Source organism: Ornithorhynchus anatinus, chromosome 9, assembly GCF_004115215.2.
Source record: "Ornithorhynchus anatinus isolate Pmale09 chromosome 9, mOrnAna1.pri.v4, whole genome shotgun sequence".
NCBI classification, from domain to species: Eukaryota; Metazoa; Chordata; class Mammalia; order Monotremata; family Ornithorhynchidae; genus Ornithorhynchus; species Ornithorhynchus anatinus.
Genome location: NC_041736.1, coordinates 21,478,419 through 21,501,345, shown reverse-complemented (window position 1 = coordinate 21,501,345; position 22,927 = coordinate 21,478,419). Strand labels below are relative to the sequence as shown.

Genomic DNA, 22,927 nt, shown 5'->3' with positions numbered 1-22,927 from the left:
ACCGATTTTAATGTCTCATAATTCCACCTACTAAAATAATGTAAAAATACACTAATTTGGTTGAGTATTTAAAAAACTAAAACTGGGCTTTACGAAGAAGTTATTGCGAAATGAAAAATGAAAAGCTTTTGGCTGTATCTGAAGTGTAAAAGTTCCAGTCGGTGGAAAAAGAATGTTTTTTATTACCACTGCAAAATGGAGACTCGGATGAAATGCTTTTTACCTTCCCACCCGTCTCCCCATTGTCTTTTCACTAGCTGCCAGGCTGGACGAATAGAGGTGAGGGCGAATAGGTGTATAAAAGAACTTGATCTTTAAAGGGCAACTAGGTATGTTGGAAAATCAGTTTCAACCAATCAACTGTATTTTCTCTTTTTCCTCCTGGAGGTTACGACCCTTTAAATATCATCGTGGCGCTTCTGTGCCAACCACGGACCTCTTGACTCGCTCCACCTGAAGCACTTTTGCAAATGTCCTTTAACATATTGCCTATGGAGAGGCAGTGTCCCGTAGCAGAAAGCACGTGGGATTGAGGGGTAGGAGGGCCAGGTTCTAATCCGGATTTTGCCACTTGCCTGCCAAGTGACCTTAGATAAGTCACTTATCTTCTCCGTGCCTCAGGTTTCTCAACGGTAAAATACCTATACTCTCGTGGGGCAGGGGAATGTATCGGTCATATCGCGGTCTCTCGAGAGCTTAGTGCTCTGCACACAGTGAGCGCTCAATAAATATGACCGACTGACTCTCTTAGACTCCCAGTCCCCTCGGGGTCACCCACCGAGTTAATCGGATTATTTCACGTCTACTCCAGCCCTTTGTACAGTCCTGAGCGCAGAGTAAATGGCTAATAAACACCGTCATTATTGTAATACTACTAATCATTGTGGTATTGGTTAAACGCTTACTATGTGCCAGCTACTGTTTTAAGCGCTGGAGGAGATACAAGCTAATCGGGCTGGACGGTCCCTGTCCCCTAGAGGGTTCCCAGTCTTAATGCCCATTTTAATAAGAAGAAGAACTGTGGTATTTGTTAAGCGCTTACTATATGCCGGGCACCGCACTACGCGCCGGGGTGGATGCAGCAAATCAGACGGAAGACAGTCCATGTCCCCTGTGGGGCTCACGGTCTCAATCCCTATTTTACAGATGAGGGAACTGAGGCCCAGAGGAGTGAAGTGACTTGCCCAAGGTCACACAGCAGACAAGTGGTGGAGTGGGTATTATTGTCAATCACCTACTTTTCACCTGCAAATTGTTTTGCGTGCGTCTCCTCGGCTAGATTGTAAATTCCTTGGTCGGTGGGGGTGAAGAGGGAGTTTTCTCTACTAAATCTTGAACTCTCCTGAGAGTTTAGGACAGTGCTGGGCTCACCGAAGGTGCTCGATGAATCCTGCCGAATATCAACGGCATGCCTACTCTGTGCAGAGCGCTAAACTAAGAATTTCGGAAAGTAGAACGGGAGACGAGAGACAAGGTCCTTACCCTCAAGCACGTTTTGCGGCTTAGAGAAGCTGTAGAAGGTAACGACCGAAGTAAGGAAGTGGAAGACAGGGATTTGGGCAATGAGTTTCTGGGGTGACAAACCCTTGGTCGGAAAGGTTTTATAAGGATAAGGGAGTTGACAAATTATGCCTCCAGATTAAACCAGGGGGATTAGCAGGATTAAGGGGAGAGATTTGGCCGGCCATTCTGGCAGAGGGGAGACCCGGCTCAGAAGGGCCAATGCCCGGGCTCGGATCGGGGTGGGTCACGGGAGGGAGGGAGGGGAGATGCCAGCTGAGAGATGATGGGGGGAGGTCAAGAGGTGGGGGGGAGGGGAGATGACAACCGAGAAATGATTTGGGGGGGGGAGGTCACAAAGTGGGGGAAAGATGCCAACTGAGAGATGATGGGGGAGGGGAGATGCCAACTGAGAGATGATGAGGTGGGTCACAAGCAGGGGGAAAGATGCCAACTGAGAGATGATGCGAGGGAAGGTCACAAGGCGGGGGAGAGGAGATGCCAACTGGGAGACGATGGGGGGTGGGGTCACAAGGGAGAGTCACTAGGGGGAGGGAAGATGCTTAGTGGAAAGAGCACTGGCTTGGGAGTCAGAGGACGTCGGGTCTGATCCCGGCTCCGCCACGTCTCCGCTCTGTGACCTTGGGCAAGTCAGCTCACTTCTCTGTGCCTCAGTTACCTCGTGTAAAACGGGGATTCAAAGTGTGGGCCCCACGTGGGACAACCTGATTAGCCCGTATCCAACCCAGTTCTTAGAACAGTGCTTGGCATATAGTAAGCGCTTAACAAGTACCATAATTATGAGAAGCATGAGAAGCAGCGTGGCACAGTGGAAAGAGCACGGGCTTTGGAGTCAGAGGTCATGAGTTCGAATCCCGGCTCTGCCACTTGTCAGCTGTGTGACTGTGGGCGAGTCACTTCACTTCTCTGTGCCTCAGTTCCCTCATCTGTAAAATGGGGATTAAGACTGTGAGCCCCACGTGGGACAACCTGGTTCCCCTGTGTCTACCCCAGCGCTTAGAACAGTGCTCTGCACATAGTAAGCGCTTAACAAATACCAACATTATTATTATTATTATTAATTATTATTATCTAAGAGATGGGGGGGAGTCACGGGGGTAGGGGAGATGCCATCCGAGAGGTGACGGAGAGGGTCACAAGGGAGGGGAGATGCCATCCGAGAGGTGACGGAGAGGGTCAAAGGGAGGGGAGATGCCATCCGAGAGGTGACGGAGAGGGTCACAAGGGAGGGGAGATGCCTTCCGAGAGGTGACGGAGAGGGTCAAAGGGAGGGGAGATGCCATCCGAGAGGTGACGGAGAGGGTCACAAGGGAGGGGAGGGGAAGGGAGATGCCATCTGAGAGGTGATTGGGGAGTCACAAGGGGGAGGGAGGGAAGATGCCAAATGAGAGATGATGGGGAGTTACGGGTGGGGGGGAGATGCCAAATGAGAGATGATGGGGAGGGGGTGGCAAGGGGGCAGAGGGGAGATGCCATCCGAGAGGGGATGGGGAGGGGGTGGCAAGGGGGCGGAGGGGAGATGCCATCCGAGAGGGCATGGGGAGGGTCACGGGGTGGGGGGGAGGGGAGATGGCATCCGAGAGGGGACGGGGAGGGGGTGAGCAGGGGGCGGGAGGGAAGAGGCCCGCTGAGGGACGGATGCTGCCGAGGGTGGGGAGCTGGCCGGCGGGGGCCGGGGAGGGATGGGGCGGGATGGGGCGGGTCTGCGGGCGGAGCCTCGGGGGGAGCGGGCGGGGCCTGCGGGTCTGCGGGCGGGCGCTGTGTGAAGTGTGCGAGTGGCCCAACGCCGCCGCCCCCTGCCCGTCGTCTGCCCGTCGTCTGCCCGTCGTCTGCCCGTCGTCTGCCCGTCGTCTGCCCGTCGTCTGCCCGTCTGCCCGGAGCGGCCCGCCACCGACAGGGCCCCGCCACCGCCGCCCCCCAACCCCGACCGGCCGCCCGACCCACCGCCAGGTGCGTTCAGCCGTCGGCCTCCCCCTTCCTCGTCCTCGTCCTCCGGCGGTGCGGGCTGGGGGCTCGGGGGCGGGAGCAGGCCGCGCGGGCGGGAGGGCGGGCGGCTCCTCCTCGTCCTCCTCGTCGTCCTCCTCGTCGTCGTCGTCGTCCTCCTCCTCCTCCTCCTCGTCGTCCCCGTGGTCGGAGGCTCCTGGGCCGAGGCGGCGGCCCCGGCCCCGGCGGAGCGGTGCTGGCGGGGGGGAGCTCCCCTGCTCCTCCTCCTCCTCCTCCTCCTCCTCCTCCTCCTCCGCCGCCGCCGCCGCAGACAAAGCGGGCGGAGGCGGGAGGGTCCCCGGGCCCGGCCCCCCTGCAGCTCGGGAAGGCCGTGCCTCGCTGCCCCCCACCCCCCCAAAATCCTCCCCCCATCGCAGCGGGTCGGGCGCGGTGCGGGGCCCCCGGCCGGTTTGGGGGGGGCGGGGGGGGGGGCCCGGCCGGCCGGCCGGCGGGGTGCTGGGGGGCGGCTGGCTTCCCTTTGTCCGGCCCGCCCGCTCCCGGACATCTCCTCCTGGGGCCCTGCTCCCCTGCCCCCCTGCCCCCCGGCCCCCTGCCCCCCGGCCTCCTGCCCCCCCTCCTCCTGCCCCCCCTCCTCCTGCCCCCCCTCCTCCTGCCCCCTGCTGACAGCTAGGCCGGGGGCGGGAGGGGGGGGCAGAGCCGGGCCCCTTCCCCAGCGGCGCATCCCACCCCACTCCGCCCACCCACATCCCTCCCTCCCTATGTGTGCATCTCTGGGTCTCTGTGCCTGTGTATTGATATCTGTCTGTATATATGTATGTGTGTGTGTGTGTGTGCGCATATAGGGGTTTCTCTGTGGGCCTGTGTGTGTAGATGTGAATTCCTATATGTCTCCGTGGGTGCCTGGATGGATTTCTATATGCGTCGGTCTGTGTCTATGTGTATGTGAATTTATGTGTGTGTCTGGGTGTGTGAGTGTGTGGATTTATATGTGGGCCTGTAGGTGTCTATGTGAATTTATATGTGTTCTGTGTGTATGCGAATTTATAGGTGTGTCTGTGTCTATGTGTATGTGAATTTATGTGTGTGTCTGGGTGTGTGGTGTGTGGATTTATATGTGGGCCTGTAGGTGTCTATGTGAATTTATATGTGTTCTGTGTGTATGCGAATTTATAGGTGTGTCTGTGTCTGTGTGTATGTGAATTTATGTGTGTCTGTGTGTATGTGAATTTATAGGTGTGTCTGTCTGTGTCTATGTGTATGTGGATTTATGTGTGTCTGTAGGTGTCTTTGTGGGAGTATGTGAATCTATATGTGTCTGTGAGTATGTGAATTTATATGTGTGTCTGTAGGTGTCTGTGTGGGAGAATATGCATTTATATGTGTGTCTGTATGTGTCTATGGATGTGGGAGTGTGTGAATTTATATGCGTCTGTGTGTATGTGAATTTATATGTGTGTCTGTACGTGTCTATGTGTATGTGAATTTATATGTGTGTCTGTAGGTGTCTGTGTGGGAGAATATGCATTTATATGTGTCTGTATGTGTCTATGTGCATGTGTGAGTATGTGAATTTATATTTGTCTGTATGTGTCTATGGGTATGTGGATTTATATGTGTGTGTGTGTGTGTGTGTGTATGTGAATTCATATATGTGTCTATGTGAATTTATATATGTGTCTGTATGTGTCTATGTTAATTTCTGTGTCTTTGTGCACGTATGAGTATGTGAATTTATATAGGTGTCTATGTGTCTATGTTTGTGTGAATTTATATGTGTGTCTGTACATGTGTGTGTGTATCTATGAATTTCTGTGTGTGTATGTAACGATAATAACGATGGTATTTGGTAAGCGCTTACTGTGTGCCGAGCACCGTTCTAAGCAGCAGGGAAGATGCAAGGTGATCAGGTCGTCCCATGTGGGGCTCACAGACTTCATCCCCGTTTTACAGATGAGGGAGCTGAGGCACCGAGAAGTTAAATGGCTGGCCCAAAGTCACACAGCTGACCGGCGGCGGAGCCGGGATTAGAACCCTTGACCTCTGACTCCCAAGCCTGGGCTCTTTCCGCTGAGCCATGCTGCTTTTATATGCTATATAAGCACACTTGTGTTCGTATGTGTGGGTATGCACATATATATGCCCATATATGTTTTGTTTTGCTGTCTACCCCTTTTAGACTGTGAGCCCATTGTTGGGCAGGGATTGTCTCCAACTGTTGCCAAACTGTACATTCCGAACGCTTAGTACAGCGCTCTGCACACAGTAAGCGCTCAATACATTCGATTGAGTGAGTGAATGAATATATATATATATAGAGAGAGAGAGAGAGATACCATAACCGCCTTTAGGTTGGGCAGTGGGAAAACTTTCTCTGAAGGAGGAATAACCATCCACTTGTCCACTTGTGCTCATTTATCCTTCCCCACGAAACCCAGGTTTGGGGGCAAATGTTGAGTGTCATCCCTCCCCAGGTGATGTCAAGAGACAAAAGGATGTTTTTCTCACCTAAGCATAATAATAATGATATTTGTTAGGCACTTATTTTGTGCCAAGCACGGGGGTGGATACAAGTGAATCAGGTTGGATAAGGTTCCGTCCCACGTGGGGCTCACAGTCTTCATCCCAATTTTACAGATGAGGGAACTGAGACACAGAGAAGTGAAGTGACTTGCCCGAGGTCACACAGCAGACGGGTAGCGGAGCTGGGATTAGAACCCGGGTCTTTCCGAATCCCAGGCTCTATCTAGTAGGCCACGCTGCTTTTAAACGTGTGTTCGGCGATCCGAGAACTAGCTCGTCGTGGGAGGGGAATGGGTCGACCAACTCTCTTCTATTGCACCCTCCCTAGTGCTTAATACGGTTCTCAATAAATACGATCGTTTGATCGTTCATATTTTCAAGCGGCCAAGTGTTGGGAGAGCCTAACAGAAGTGTCCAAAAATTGGAAGGAATTGACAGATTTTTCTCGTTCTTCCCCTATGATATAATCAACAGATCTCCACGACGGATTTTCAAATGTATTTATAAAATGGAAGCTTCTTATGCCATAAATGTCGGGCAGTAAGTTTGTACGGTGTAATTATGATAAAGGAAGGTTTCCGCAGACATTCTTTGGGTCTGAATTTGACCTTTTAAAAAGAGCCCTTGGAGACTAGGATAACTGGGATTAGAAAAGGGAGCTGTGTGATTTTCATTTGCACATCAGCTATTTTGGAGTCGTTGCTGAGTGGAACAGGAAGATGGAAGTAGATGGAAGAGTTTGGGGAGCAGATGGATGAGCAAGAAAAAGGCAAATGCTGCTGTTGGAGCCAGACCGAGAATCAGTGAGGCTCACATCTTTTAAAAACACTGAAGTTCAAACTCTGTGGAATTTTCATCCCCAATTTTATTGAGCGCTTACTGTATGCAGAGCACTGTACTAAGTACTTAGGAGAGTACGATATTAGCAGACACATTCCCTGCCCGTAAAGACCTTCCACTGTAGAGGGGGAGACAGACATTAATATAAGGGCTGCGGGGCCGAGGCGGGGGGGTGTGAATGAAAGGGAACGAATCGAGGTAATTTAGGAGGGAGTGGGAGAAAAGGAATTGAGGTTTTAGTCACCATCATGGAGAAGTATCATTTAGCACTAAAAGTGGGGGGCTGCCTGAGGAGGTCAGGGAGGATGTTGTAGGCTTTTGGGCAAGGGGCCCACCTGTCCCCGGGGGATCCATTTTTACGCCCGGTCACTCTTGGCTTGACCAGGTGACAGAAACCCGGAGCCCAGCCAGTTCTCGGGGAGCTTGGGGGACCAAGGGGAGGTCAGACGATAAGGGTCTCTCTTGCCCGCCTGCTCCACCTTAAAGAAGTTTGTCTTGGTGGGGGACTCCAGCCAAAGAAAAAGCCAGAAGGGGAAAAGATTAGTCGATATTGCTAAATACTAGGGTAACCCAAGTTGTTAAGGCCCCGGTACCAGACTAAGGCCAATCGGTGGTGAGACCAGGATTTGGTTTTCAAAGCATCTAATGCTTCTTTACTGTTGCAGACTTCCCCCCGAGTGAAGCTTAAGAGTCTGATGGAGATATTTTAGATATATATATAGCAAATTCTGTGATCATCCTTTGCTCCAAAGAGGAACGTCTATGACTCTGGGGAGAACAGGCTATTTACACTGGGGAGCAGAGTACTGGTGGAAAGAGTAGAGGCCTCGGAGTCAGGAGGACCCGGGATCTAATCCCAGCTCTGCCGTTCATTCGGTCGTATTTATCGAGCGCTTACCGGGTGCAGTGCGCTTGTGCCGGTGGCGTGCGGGGTGACCTCGGGCAAGTCATTTCACTTTTCTGTGCCTCACCTCATTTGTAGAATGGGGATGAAGACCGTGAGCCCCGTGTAGGACAGGGACTGTGTCCAACCTGATTAGCTTGTATCTACCCCAGGGCTTAGTACAGTGCCCGGCACAGAGTAAGCGCTTAACAGATACCATAAAAAAGAAAGTTGACGCATTCTGCTCGTCCTCTCCTTCTCTGGGGTGTTCGGACTCGGGCAAAACCTCCTTCAGAAGCGTGAGGAATTTCACAAACATCCACAGGATGCTTAGCACTCTGGCTCTTGACTTCTGATATCAGAATACTTAGAGGGAAAACAAAGTCCATCTTTAGCAGACATTAAGGAACCTCACTAAAGTGCTACCACGTTAATCCAGGCACTTATCCTCTCCCGCTTTGACTACCAAATCACAGATTTGGTTCCTCTTCGCTAACTTCCCGGACTCCTGTCTCTTCTCACTCCATTCCATACTTCTCTCTGCTGCCTGGACTGTTTTTCTACAAAAACGCTTAGTCCGTGTTTCCCCGCTCCTCAAGAACCTCCAGGGCTTACCCATCCACCTCCGCATCAAACAGAAGGAAACTCCTTACTATACAGCACTCAAACATCTTGCCCCCTCCTATTTTACGCCCCTGATTTCCTACTACAGCCCAGCCCGCACGCTTCACTTCTCTAATGCCAATCTACTCACTGCCCCTCGGATCTCATCTATCTCGCCATCGATCTCTTGCCATACCATGCCTGTGGCCTGCAACTCCCCCGTCTCGTATCTGACGGATAATCCCTCTCCCACCTTCAAAACCTTATTTAAAAACACATCTCCATCAAGAGGCCTTCCCCGATTAGGCCCCCTTATTCTGTTTTCCCATTCTCTTCCACGTTGTCCTCCAACTTGGATTTGCACCCTTGATTCACCCCTCCCTCAGCCCCACAGCCCTTATGTCCAGATCTGTAACTTGTCTATTTATATTAGAGTCTGACACCCCCTCTAGACTGTAAACTTGTTGTGAGCAGGGGTCGTGTCTACCAACTCTAATATACTGTACTCTCCAAGTGCTTAGGATAGTGCTCTGCACATTGTAATTGCTCAATAAATATAACCAATGGATTGATTGTCATCCCAAGTCCCACTCTACTCTTTCCTAGCGCTATCACTTTTGGAAGCCTTTAAAACCAAATGAATCTCTTTTCTAGGAAAGATTTACTATTTTAGAGATAAACCCCTAACCGGTCAATGGTATCGAGCACTTACCACGTGCAGAACACTGTACTGAGCGCTTGGGAGGGTACAATAGATTCGGTAGGCATGATCCCTGCCCTCTTAGGTCTTTTTATTTTCCTATTAAATACTGTTCCATAGCCTTCTTACACTTTAACGTTTTTCATTTCAGAGAACAGTTGCGTGTTGATCGGATATTCACACTTCTTTTTTTTTTTTTGGCAACCCCATTTTTTTGGAAGTAGATTGTAACTTTAATCTGCTCTGGGTGACTAGCCAACGTTTTGGCCTCCTGCTGCTACTCCTCGAGTTGTTAGCAGCTTTTTTTCATTTAATAAGGTTTGAATGCTGGCTCTAAATCATACCCTCTTTTCCTTCGGAATGGACGCTGCAAATTTCAGAAAGCATTGAACTTATCGATATTCACAACAGAGATGTAGAGTTTAACGAGGAGCTTCCAGTACATATCTTCAGTTTCTTTTGTTTCCCCTCGCTAGAGTTTCTTTCATTATCTCCCCTACTAGATTTCTTGTTGGCAGAGAGCGTGTCCACTAACTCTACTCTCCCAAACACTTAGAAGAGTGCTCTGCACACAGTAAGCATTCAATAAATACCATTAATTGATTAATAGTATTAGTTCTCAAGTCAAAACATAATTTTATCATCTTTTTGACAGTTGACACAATACGAAATGACGCAGGGACTTCGAAGAGGTTTATAAATGGGTCCCTTTAGACTGTAAGCTCATTGTGGGCAGGGAATATGTCTATTCTGCTAGATCGTTCTATGGTACTCTCCCAAGTGCTCAGTACAATGCTCTGCACACAGTAAAGTGCTCAGGTAAATACAATCGATCGATTGATTTGGCTGGATGCTCTCCCTACACTTTCTGCTGCTTCCCGGTTACTTTTTGGTTCCTCTTGGCTAGTGTGTTTTGAGTCTCCTTTATGCTTTCTTCTTTTTTTTGGCTCTCTAAGCATCTGTGAGTAGATGTTCTGTTGTCTTTTGCTGTCGAGTTGATTCCGACCCACAGCGAGTCCGTGGACGCATCTCTCCCAGAACACCCCACCTCCATCTGGAATTGTTCTGGTAGTGGATCCGTAGAGTTTTCTTGGTAAAAGTATGGGAGTGGTTTACCCAAATGATATATTGGAAACGGTGTGCCCTTATGGAAAAAAGCACAGGTCTGAGAGTCAGAAGCCCTGACATCTAGTTCTGGCTGTGACACTTGCCTGCACGTAGTATTGGGCAAGTCACTTCACTTGTCTATACCTCTGTTTCTTCAACTGGAAAATGGGGATTCAGTGCCTGTTCCTCCTCCTCCTTAGACTGTGAGCCCCAGGTGGGACAGGGACGGTGTCCAACCTGATTAATTTGTATCTGCTCCAGCGCTTCAGAGAGGGGCAGGATGTCCCAGGACAAATATGACATTAGTAAATATGGATGAGGCCATTGCAAGTTTTGCAGGTTAAATTGCATTTTGCTAGACTTAACAGTTTTCAGGGCTGAATTAAAAATTTACTGTGTATCCACTGGTGAATACCACCGTAAACTAGATCCTCAGTTGTCATTTACTGGTTAATTGGCTTGTTTCACTTTTCCTGCTTCATTTAGTAAGAAGAATAGAAAATGGTGAGCTTTTAGGTCCAAGTGCTTGCTCTAAGATCAGTAGTGATATTAATTATGATAATTCCAGTCTTTTCTAAGCACTCATTATGTGAGAAGCACAAGGAGAGGTTCGCAGTTATGAGGTTGGACAGAGTCTCCCATTTTACAGATGAGGACATTGAGGGCTGAGGACCCAGAGCAGGCTTGTCTAAGGTCACATGGCTGAGCTTGGACCAGAATCCCCCAACTCCTACCCCTTCACCCCCCAAATACACCACGTCTTTTGTCCTTTCCACCAGGCTAGGTGCCTTATGTTTTTATAATATATTGATTTTTAATGACGGCTAACATGATTTGACATTCAAAGTAATCTACTTTTCAGTTTTAATTGCTATATACTTATCTACTGACACAGAAAAGAGAGGTATTTAGGGCTTTTTATGCTATCTGATAAGCGCTTATGTGCCAGGCACTGTACTAAGCTAATCGGGTTGGACACAGTCCCTGTCCCACATGGGGCTCACCCTTAACTCCTTTTTACAGATGAGGTAACTGAGGCCCACCGAAGAGAAGCCACCTGCCCAGTGCCACACATCTGACCAGTGGCGGAGCCGGGATTAGAACCCAGGTCCTGCTGACTCCCAGGTCGGTGGTCTAGAAAATAAGCTCGTTTTGAGCAGGGAATATGTCCATTTATTGTTGCATTGTACTTTTCCAGATGCTTAATACAGTGCTCTGCGCACGGTAAGCGCTCAATAAGTACAGTTGAATGAATGAATATGTTTGTTTTGGAAGAAAAATGCCCCGCTCTTGTCAGAAGAGGACTGGGTGGGAAGTGCAGTTCCGTGGTGAGAGAATAGCAGAGTCTGCAGAATCTTGTGGGAAACTGGGGAGCGTCTGTGTTACGGCAGTAGTATTTATTAAGCGCTTTCTGTGTGCTCAGCACCGGACTAAGCTCCGGAAGACCGTGAGCTCGTCGTGGGCCGGGAATGCGTCTGTTATACTCTACTCCCCTAAGGGCTTAGTACAGTTCTCTGCTCACAGTGAGGGCTCAATAAATGCGATCGAGTGAGTGATGGAGAGAATACACAGATGGGAATTAAACATAGTCCTCGTCCATCAAGGGGCTCATAATCTAAGAATTCGGTTCATCATCTTGCCCAGAGCCTGCAGAAACATAAGTAGGCAAAATAAAAGTAGGAAGCGGCATGGCTTAGTGGGTAGAGCCCAGGCCCGGGAGTCAGAAGGACGTGGTTATCCACTCGGTCACGCTTTTCACGTGCTTGGCCCCACGATGCCACCTTGCTATCATGTTCTACCCCTGGGCGACTGCACTGAGGTTGGTTGACAGCTCGTCTGTCATGAAGAAGAGTTGTCAACGAATTGTCTGATCTGTTAGACTTGAGCAGCACCCGTCTGATCGTGGCTATTAGTGCCTTCCTGCTCATTCCCATTAGCACTTTGCGTGTGGCCTGTTTGACTCTATTAGCACCAGAATCTGAAGGTGATTTAAAAGAGCAATGGAGGATTATTCATTCATTCAATAGTATTTATTGAGCGCTTACTGTGTGCAGAGCACTGTACTAAGCGCTTGGAACGTACAATTCGGCAACAGATAGAGACAGTCCCTGCCCATTGACGGGCTTACGGTCTAATCGGGGGAGACAGACGGACAAAAACAAGGCAACTTAATCATGATAAACCTCATTAACAAAATTAATAGGGTAATAAAAATATATACAAATGAGCACAGTGCTGAGGGAAGGGTGAGGGGGAGGAGCAGAGGGAAGGGGTTTAGCTTTCAATAGAACCTCTGGACCCTAGAATGTCAGTCCTCTTTCTAGACTGTAAGCTCGTCATGGGCAGGGACCGTGTCCATTTATTGTTGCATTGCACTCCCCCAAGTGCTTAGTACAGTGCTCTGCACACAGTAAGCGCTCCATAAATGCGATTGACTGTGGACTCTGAACTCTCTAATAGGTGTGAGATACAGATTCCATTCTCCAGGGATGAAGACGGTTTCTTTATTTTTTTCTTTTTTTTTAATGGTATTTGCTAAGCACTTCCAATATTCCAGATGCTGTGCCACACGCTGAGCTGTAAAGCTAGACTGTAAACGTATTTTGAGCAAGGAATGTGTCAGTTATATCGTACTCTCCCAAGTGCTTAGTACGGTCCTCTGCGAACAGCAAGCAGAGGGTGCTGACTGATTGACTGGGGTAGGTACAAGCTAAACAGATCTGACACAGACCGTAGTCCAACTGGGGCTCACGGTCGGCTCACGGTCTTAATTCCCATTGCACAGATGAGGGAACCGAGGCACAGAGAAGCAGAGTGACAAGTCACAGCATGGAGTTACAACCCACACAGCTTAACGGGTAAGCTCGTCGGGTTCACCGAATAGCCAAGCTTCCATAAACACATAAAGCAAACTGCCGCACGAGTCCAAAGTGCATTCTCTGAAGCCCATAAACGACCTTGGGCCCGAGAGCATTTTCACCCCGTTCACCAACGAGGAGGGAGCTGGAGAAGAAGGTCTTTCAGAGACACTGGCAGGGAAAGTGTTTCAGAAGGGTGCCCCGAAAGGAATTACTCCATCCATTGTGTTTTTTGAGTGATTACTCTATGCGGAACACTGTACTAAGCGCTTGGGAGAGTACACTGATAACAGTTTCCCAGCCCACAACAATCTTACAGTCAAGAGGGAGCAGTCCCAATTAGTGAGGTAAGAGTATTTATTTATGGGAGGGAGCACTTAGTACAGTGCTTTGCACAAAGTAAGCGTTCAATAAATACGATTGAATGGGGAGGAATGGAAAAACTCTGCTTGTTCAAGTGACTGGGTCTCATTCTCACTACCTCTGGGAAATAGTAATAATAGTGATGATGGTATTTGTTAAGTGCTTACTGTGCGTCAAGCACTGTTGTAAGCGCCTGGGTAGATAGAAGCTAATCAGGTCGGAGATACAGTGTCTGACCCGCATGGGACTCACAGTCTTTATCCCCATTTTCCGGATGAGGTAACTGGGGCCCAGAGAAGTGAAGCGATTTGCCCAAGGTCACGTAGCAGACACGTGGCGGAGCCGGAATTAGAACCCAGGTCCTTCTGACTCCCAGATGCGTTCTCTATCCACCAGGCCATGCTGCTTCTAAATGTCAGGCAGCAGGTACTGCTGCAAGAATCGATCGGTCGTTGGTATCTGTCGAGCGCTTAGTGTGCGGAGCCCTGTATTAAGCATTTGGGAGAATAATCAGTCAATGGGATTTATTGAGCACTTACCGTGCAAAGAGCACTGTACTAAGCATTTGGGAGAGTAAAATTCAACAGAGTCGGTAGACACTTGTCCTGCCCAGGATGAGCTTACAGTCTAGAGGGGGAGACAGGCATTCATATAAATAATTTATAATTTATAGCTATATATAGAAGTGGCATGGGGCTGAGGGTGAGGTGAATACCAAGTACCCAAAGATCTGAGGCCGATGGGAAAGGGAACTGGGAAAAAAGTACTTAATCGGGGAAGGCCTCTTGAAGGAGCTGTGACCTTCATAAAGGTTTTTAAGATGAGCAGAGGGGTGGTCTGATGTCTGTGAGGGGGTGAGGGGAGTTCTAGGCTAGAGGGAGAAAGTGGGAAAGAGGTCGGCGGTGAGATAGACGAGATAGGGGCCCAGTGAGCAAACTGGTGCTAGGGAAGCGGAGTGGGTGGGCTGGGTTGCCGTAGGAAATGAGTGAGATGAGGTAGGAGGGGGTGAGATGATTGCTTTAAAGCCGATGGAAAGGAGTTTCTGCCTGATGTGGAGGTGGATGGGCAGCCACTGGAGGGTCTTGAGGAGTGGAGAGACAGGGACAGTACTTTTTTCTTAAAAAAAATCAATCCCTCAGTAGTATTTTTGAGCACTTACTCTGTGCAGATCACTGCTCCGAGCGCTCCGTAGCGTACAATGGAAGAGGAAGACCTGATTCCTGAAGCAGCTTGGTCTATGGAAAAATGCTGGGCCTGGGAATCAGAGGACATAGCTTCTAATCCTGGCTCCACTGCACGTCTGCTGTGCGACCTTGGGCAAGTCACTTCACTTCTCTTTGCCTCAGTTACCTCATCTGTAAAGTGGGAATTAAGACTGTGAGCCCCATATCGGACAGGGATTGTGTCCAACCTGGTATCTACCTCAGCACTTCGAACAGTGCTTGGCACAGAGTAAGCGTTTAACAAATACTATTATTATTATTATTATTCCTGCCCATAAAGAGTTACAGTATATGGAAGAGACAGGCACTTGTGCCAAACTCTAGAGGAAAGTTCTGGCACTTCCTATCATGAAGATTTTAATCCCAGTTTAAAAAAGCTTTTTTGGTGTGGGGGAGGCGGGGAAACATTCTTGGACAGAGGAGTTGGACTAATTGACATAATTGACATCCATTTTACCTCAAAAAGTCTATAATTTTTTTTCCCCTGGATCTGGACAAATTAATAGAGCAAGATTAATAAAAAGGACCTGTGGCTATATGCATTTTCTGTAAAATTACTTGGTCACCTGAAACTCAGGGTGTAATGGAGGCTAATAGTCAATAAAGGATTCTTTACTGCCAAATCATTAAAAAAAACCATATTTGCTTGATACTTTTCCTCAGTCTCACAGAGCAAGAAAATTCAGGGCCAAAGTTCAAAGCTTTCTTAATTTATTTTGCTAAGTCCAGGTTCTGCAGCAAATGAGATAAATTCAGTCATTGATCTACTGGAGTTACACTATCCTTCATGTACCTTGGTATAAGATACATATTTTTCAAATTCAATCTCAAGAAGTTTAAAAATGTCTGTTGGGAAAATATTTGCAACAATATGAAATAAATGTTCATATTATAGAGTCCAAGAATAGCACATTTAGTACTTGTGATTATTGATTTTTTATACTAAAAACATAATCCAATTTCATACTAGTCCCTGGGACGCAGAACTTTACCGTGCCTGACTGAAGGAGGAAACATGGTTTAAAGCCTAAATTTACCTTGTCATGTGGATCACTACAATGGTTAGAGGATCCGATATTGGCATTTCAGATTTACGGGGTGTAAATAATGGCTTATTTTCATAGGAAGCTTCAAGAGTTTGTTTTGTGTTCCTTTAAGAGATAAGTATAGTACTGATAGTCCTTCATTTCCTAAATCCTGAGATAAGATTGATTGCAAAAGCACTCTGACTCTTAAGAAATGAGATGGATAAGTATTTTCCCAGTATTGGCAGTCTGAGTAAGTTGGGGATTTAGGAAAAGATAAAATAGAAAAAAGTCTGGGGGTGGGGTGAGAGGGTGTTTAATAAATAATGTAAAAACCGTGAGCCTTAAGAGTAGTGATCAATGGTATTTATTAAGTGCTTCCTGTGTACAGACTACTGTGCTAAGTGCTTGGGGGAGTTCAATACAGAGGAAGGGTTATAGAAGATCTCTGCCCCGTTTCTTCTCTAATTGATCTTTCTACTACATGTTTTGGATAGAATGCCATTAAGGAAGCAGTGTGGCCTCATGGAGAGCACATGGGCCTAGGAGTCAGAAAGACCTGGGTTCTAATGCCGGTCTGCCAAATGCTTGTTGTGGGACCTTGGACAAGTTACTTAACTTCTTTATGCCTCAGTTTCCTCAACTGTAAAATGGAGAAAGCAGTTCTCCTTCCTACTGAGAATGTGAGCCCTAGAGGGATTTGGTCTGAACTGATTAACTGGTATCTACCCCAGCACTTAGAACAGTGTATGACACACAGTAAATCCTTTAGTACCATTAAAAAAAAACAATTAAGGCTTCTGATAATGTATGTCTGTCTGGATAAGGCATGGTGTGATGGTTAGCGGTGCATTTTTGAGAATGTGAGTTTTCCTTAATGTGGGTTTTGTCCCGAATGCCGCCCCTCGCGTTTGAGCGAATGGAATGAATTTTGCTTGGCTGAGGAGATGTTTGAAAAAAAATCGCTTGGCTAGCTGAAACTCAATCCTAGTAATACATTACACTCTTCCTGTCAGAATGAGGTGAAAAACAGCGGTAGGCCACACTGCGTACCCAGCAAGTCCGCCTTCCGGGCAGCGGGAGCAGAACATGACGCTGAAGCTGTGCCTATGGCCTCCCGGACTGCCCCGACACTTGGCTTAAATGCCTTCCCGGCTCTTGATTCCGCCAAGGGCCCTCTGTCTTGCTCATTCTCGACGTTGTTGCTTGCTCCGCTGGGCCCCGAGCACTCCTGTGGAAGGTTCCCGAGGGGGCCGCCCTACATTCCGGGAGCTGCACGGGGCAGAGCGACATCGCCTCCCCCCCCCCCCCAACCTTGTTCTGTGGTCGGAGTAGGCGGATGCTTGTAGACGCAAAGCGTTTCTTGGGTGGCAGCCCACTGTCCCATTGCCCTCCTCGATCTCAATCAATCAGTGGTGTTTATTGAGCGCTTAAGGTGTGCAGAGCGCTGTACTGAGTGCTCGGGAGAGAGCTGGTAGACACGTTCCGCACCCCCAGCGCTGATGTCCTCCCCGACGCTGATGTCACATTCCCTGCCGGCGTGTGCCAGGAACCTCGCCTTCGGGCACACGACCAAACAGCACTCGGTGCAACAGGAACACACTCGCCTTTTCCCTCCTCCCCTTCCATCTCGACACAAAAGCTCCGGGAAGCTTCCCTTCATGAGAAACAGCGTGGTGTGGTTGAGAGAACCCAGGCCTGGGAGTCGGAAGGACCTGGGTTCTAATCCCAGCTCTGCCACTTGTCTGTTGTGTGACCTGGGGGAAGTCACTTCACTTTTCTGGGCCTCATTTACCCTATCTGTGAAGTGGGGATTGAGGGTGTGAGTCCCGCATGGGACAGGGACTGTATCCAACCCGATTTGCTTGTATCCATCCCAGCGTTTAGTTCAGTGCCTGGAACACTAAGTGCTAAATGAGTATCACAATTATTATTATGATTTTTCATGGACTTGCAACAACCCGTGCACCCCCAATGTTAGTGAGATAGAGCGCGGTCCAACTTTAGCAGAGCTTCGCGTACTGATTCCCCTATGTCTACCCCAGCGCTTAGAACAGTGCTCGGCACATAGTAAGCGCTTAACAAATACCAACATTATTATTACTTTGATTCGAGGACTGTCAAACAGCTCTCCGCATCATCGTCCCCACACACAAGAAGACCCCTGATCCCACCTGCCTTTCAACCAAAATCTTGAACCCCTCATCCCACCCGCCTTTCAACCAAAATCTTGCTACTAGAGCTTTGCCTTTTCCGCCACTGAAAGTGGATTATGAAAAGATGAAGACATTTTGGAAAAATACATTCTTGGACCTGTCCTGGGTCAGACTGGGGAGAGGACATTTTGTACATTCCAAGTGCTTAGTACAGTGCTCTGCGCATAGTAAGCGCTCAATAAATACTATTGAATGAAAGAGGACATAAGCAGAGGACTGGTATGGCTCAAAAGGAAGGGAGGGAAGATTCAGAGGATCTGCCTCATGGCATTCTCCGCATCTAGACTGTAAGCTCGTTGGAGTTTTCTTGTTGTTTGCTTTGTTTGGTATTTAAGTGCTTACTATGTGCTTACTATGTACTCTGCTTAGTACAGTGCTGTGCACCTGGTCATATTTATTGAGGGATTACCGTATGCAGAGCACTGTATTAAGCGTTTGGGAGGGTATAATAGAACAAATATTCCCTGCACACGTTGTAAATGCTCAATACATTTGATTGATTGGTTTTTCACCCATCAAATGTTCTGCTGATTAGCCCATTTGGACCCGGCTTGCTACATTATCAAAGAAACCGCTCGTGTGCATGTGGGCACTTAGTACAGTGCTTTGCACAAATAAGCGCACAGTTAATATGATTGAACGAATGGGTGGGCTGGGAATGGGTGAGTAGCACAAGGCAAGGTCGCTACCCCCACGTCTGAGGAAAACTGGGTGTGCCCTGTGCTCTTGTGGCGTATGACGCACATTTCATTCAGTTTACTCAATCATTTTTATTGAGCATTCACTAAATGCAAATCACTGTACTAAGCGCTTGAGCACTGTACTAAGCATTTTTCTTGTGCAAAATGTTGGGCAGATACTGAGAAGAGGTTTGCTATCTGCAGAAATGATGTTCAGGCTCTATTCGGTGAGCTTGTTCATCCGAGGGTCAGATTCTTCCTAGGAAAGTTTTGACGGGCCACGGGGGATGGAGAACCGGAAAGGGCACTGAAATAGACATAGCGATCTAGACATTTCAAAGGATACGATCAAGATGCCTATCCATGTTTCAACCAGAATCATCTCCAATTTGCTTCCAGTAGTCAGAATGAGTCAGTCAATCAGTGGTATTTACTGAGCGGTTCTTATGTGCAGAGCACAATACTGTGAGTTTGGGAGAGTACAGTGGAACAGTTGCTAGACTCATCCTCTTCGCACAAGGAGCTTCTAGTAGAGAAGGAACTAATTCTCAGGACAGGAGAATGGTCCATGTTATTGGACCATTTCTTAGTCAACAGTGAAACTTTGATTTCCAATTAATCAAAAAAGCTCTCGTTTAATAGCGGAGTAGGCCGATGAGAATGTTTGAGATTCTTAACTACAATTTCACATCACAAGTCAGTGTTAAAGAGATTTTCCTTGGTTGCACTAACCCGAGAATTAAGGCAACCAAGAGGATATTAGTCCTTTACACACTTCCTCGAAGCTTCGCATCACTCATCTATATTTCCAACTGTTCTCCCACTTACAGGAGTGGGACGCGGAGTTGCCGTACCTCCACTGTACAAGAATGTTAGGTGTAATAGTTATATTAACCACTTTTTTCAACCTGGGAGGCATGGAATAACACTGTCTTGGAAAACCTAGTACCGTATTTTTACATTTTCATTTACAATAGCAGTTCGATCCGTAATAGTTTACGCAGAATTTTAGTTGGCGAGTGATTCGGAATATTTATTTTGATATTGAATAATTAAAGTACTCAGAGGGCGAGAGGTCGGCAGCGCGATAGACGAGATCGAGGTACAGTGAGAAGGTTAGTATTAGAGGAACCAGGTGTGCGGGCTGGGTTGGAATAGGAGAGGAGTGGGGCGAGCTAGGAGGGGGCAGGGTGATGGACTGCTTTAAAGCCAACGGTGAGGAGTTTCTGTTTGATATGGAGGTGGATGGGTAACCACTGGAGGTTCTTGAGGAGTGGGGAAACATGGTCTGAACGTTTTGGAAGGAAAATGATGCAGGCAGCGGAGTGAAGTATGGACTGGAGTGAGGAGAGACGGGAGACAGGGAGATCAGCAAGGAGGCTGATACAATAATCATGGCGGGATAGGATAAGTGCTTGCCTTAATGTGGTAGCATTTTGGAAGGACCAGATTCTAGCTATACTGTGACGGTAGAACTGACAGGATTACTGATGGCTTGACACATCTAAGTGTCATAAGATAGAAATGAGTTAGGCACCTATCAGTCAAACAATGGCATTTATCCAGAGCTTAATATGTGCAGAGCACTGTACTAAGCACCTGGGAGAATGCAATACAACGGAGCTAGCAAACCCGCTCCCTGCCCATAACAAGCTTACGGTCTAGAGGATATCTAAAACCAGTAGTGTTCCAAGAGGCTGACCGTGCTTTTCTGTCTAATAATAGAAACAGGAGCAAAGGCGAGGGAGAAAGGCCAGGGAGAGGAAGGATAAAAGAATGGAGAGAAACCAGAGAGTAGAGAAGGAACTGGAAATATAGAGGACAAAGACAAAGTCCTTTTTGTTTTTGTGACTGCTAAATTGTTCTCCGGAGGAAGGAAGAGGAAATCATTTTTTTCTTCACTATTCATTTTAGAAGGCAGAGTGAGGCCTGTCAGTTTGTCAGATAGTCTACCTCCGTCATGCATTTCAGAAAGGAGTAAACATAATCTAAAAAAATGGAGTTTAACATCATTTGAAAGAGAGGGCAGTGGTTGCCCCTACAAGTTAGCCTCATTTATCTGGAAGGGACCATTTATCTGGAAGGGGCAATTTTTCTGGAAGGGACAATTTCTGCTCACGCCTGCTTCCCCCCTCCCCACCCCAACTCCTGATTTGCGTATGTCCATCCGATCTACATCACTGCTTGTATTCCAGCTCAAAGATGCTGCACATTTTTGTTCCTGTCCTCTGTGAGGGGGAGGAAGTAGAAGTTTAGGCCATTTCTTACTATTTTTTTAATCCATCTTTTTTCCTCCTCCCCCCAGCATCTTTTATTCATTCATTCATTCACCTGTTAGAGAAGCAGCATGGCCTAGTGGCTAGAGCATGGGCCTGGGAGTCAGAAGGACCTGGGTTCTAATGCCGGCTCCACCGCTTGTCTGCTGGGAGACCTTGGGCAAGTCACTTCACTTCTTTGGGCCTCAGTTGCCTCGGCGGTAAAATGGGAATTGGGACTGTGAGCCCCATGTGGGCCAGGGACTGGGTCCAATCTGGTTTGGTTGTATTTATCCCAACACTTAGTACAGTGCTTGACACAGAGTATGCACTTAACAAATACCATTATTATTATTATTCACTCCATCAGTTGTCTTTATTAAGCACTTACTGTGTGGAGAGCACTGTACTAAGCAGTGGGAGAGTACGATAGAACAATAAACAGGCACCTTTCCACCTATATTTGTCAGGGGAGACTTAAACCGATCTGTTCTCTCTTTAAGGGACTACAGTTAAGGTCAGTATTTTCAAAGAACTGAAAGGAACTGACAAATTTCCACTCCTTTACAGATGGAGGAATTTGAGGCCCAGAGAGGAAAAGTGTCCACATTATACATTTGTTAGCCTCACAGAGCGATGTAAAATCGAAGCGTGTGGTCTCATGTGGACATTTTCAAAGATCTAGGGCAAATGACTGGCAGGGCTTTAAACTGAGTTAGACTGTTAGCTCCTTGTGGGCAGGGAATGTGTTTACCAACTCTGTTGTATTATACTTTATCAAATTCTCAGTGCAGTGCTCTCTGTATACAGTCAGCGCTCAACCGTTGATTGATTGTTTTGATTGATCGAGCACCTCATTCATTCACTCTTATTTATTCAATCATATTTATTGAGCGCTTACTGTCTGCAGAGCATTGTACTAAGCGCTTGGCAGAGTACAATAGAATAAACAAACACATTCCCTGCCCACAATGAGCTTACCGTCTAGAGGGAGAGACAGGCACTAAACAAAATAAATAAATAAATTACAGATGTGGACATAAGGGGGTCACGTCCTGGCTTTGCCCTGTATTCAGAGTATTCACCGATCTGACACGATGTGCATACCCATCCAGCCCATTACTTTTGTTAATAAATATCCAGGAAGGCTCGCATTTTGCAGTGTTGGAAGCATGTTTCGTAATTCTGTTGAATTCAAGAACTCAGTAGCAGAATTATGGCCGAACCAAGTTCATTATCAGAAGGGGAACGGGAGAGACCAAAGAGAGAAAATACTTCAGCGGTTCTTTTCTGTTTCAGTGAAACATTTCTATTGATGAGTCCTGTCTTTGCATGCCACACAAATTCGTGCCAACGTGTTATCGCAATCCTGATGACTGTCATCTTGGGTAGGCATTGTTTTAAAGCTCCCTATAATTAAGGAAGACAGCAAGTTTGTAGTTTTACGATTCAGTTGTTCCCTTAGCTCACAATCTCTTCTTTTTGTAATAGTTTCTACTTTCTTTTATAAATTGTGATCGAAGCGTTTCTATATTTAGCCAATTTCGATTTCTTCAAATGTGTAATTTGAGTTTACACATTGAGTTTTTTTCCCTAATCTCTCTGATGTCTGTGTGATCTTGTTACTGAACCATTTCTTAGTCAACAGTGAAACTTCGATTTCCAATTAATCAAAAAGCTCTTATTTAATAGAGGAATAGGCCGATGAGAATATTTGAGATTCTTATCTACAATTTGACATCACAAGTCAGTGTTAAAGAGGTTTTCCCTTGTCACACCAACCAAGAATTAAAGCAACCAAGGGGATATTAGTAGGTTCTCAAGAGAAACAGTATATCCTAGTGGCTAAAGCACAGGGTTGGGAGTCAGGACTTGGATTCGAATTCCAGCTCTGCACCTTGTCCTCTGCGTGCCTTGGGCAAGTCCTTTTATTTCTCTGTGTCTGTTACCTCATCTGTGAAATGGGGATTTAAGACTTTTGAGCCCCATGTGGGCCACGGACTGTGTCCAACCTAATTATTTTGTATCTACCCCAGCACTTAGTACAGTGTCTGGCACATAGTAAGCACTTAATAAATACCATATTAAAAAAAGCACTAGAAACTGAGTTTGCTATTTAGAACACTTATGAGATTTTGAGAGGCAAACACAGTACTGGGTAAACTTCCGAACCACTTTGATAATATATG

At 47.3% G+C, this 22,927-nt stretch overlaps 1 protein-coding gene across 4 annotated transcripts in view; it reads left to right on the top strand.

Moving 5' to 3' along the window:
- Positions 1-3,451: 3,451 nt before the first annotated feature.
- SESTD1 (SEC14 and spectrin domain containing 1) overlaps positions 3,452-22,927 on the top strand; it is an 85,141-nt gene continuing 65,665 nt past the window's right edge. For 2 of the 4 annotated variants that reach the window (XM_029072131.1, XM_007671285.2), the window contains exon 1: positions 11,142-11,243. The gene's annotated coding sequence lies outside the window, so the exon portion shown is untranslated. Of the gene's footprint in view, positions 3,472-11,141; positions 11,244-12,903; positions 12,977-22,927 lie in introns of those variants that run through there. The other 2 variants (XM_029072130.1, XM_039913053.1) reach the window with 2 other exon arrangements.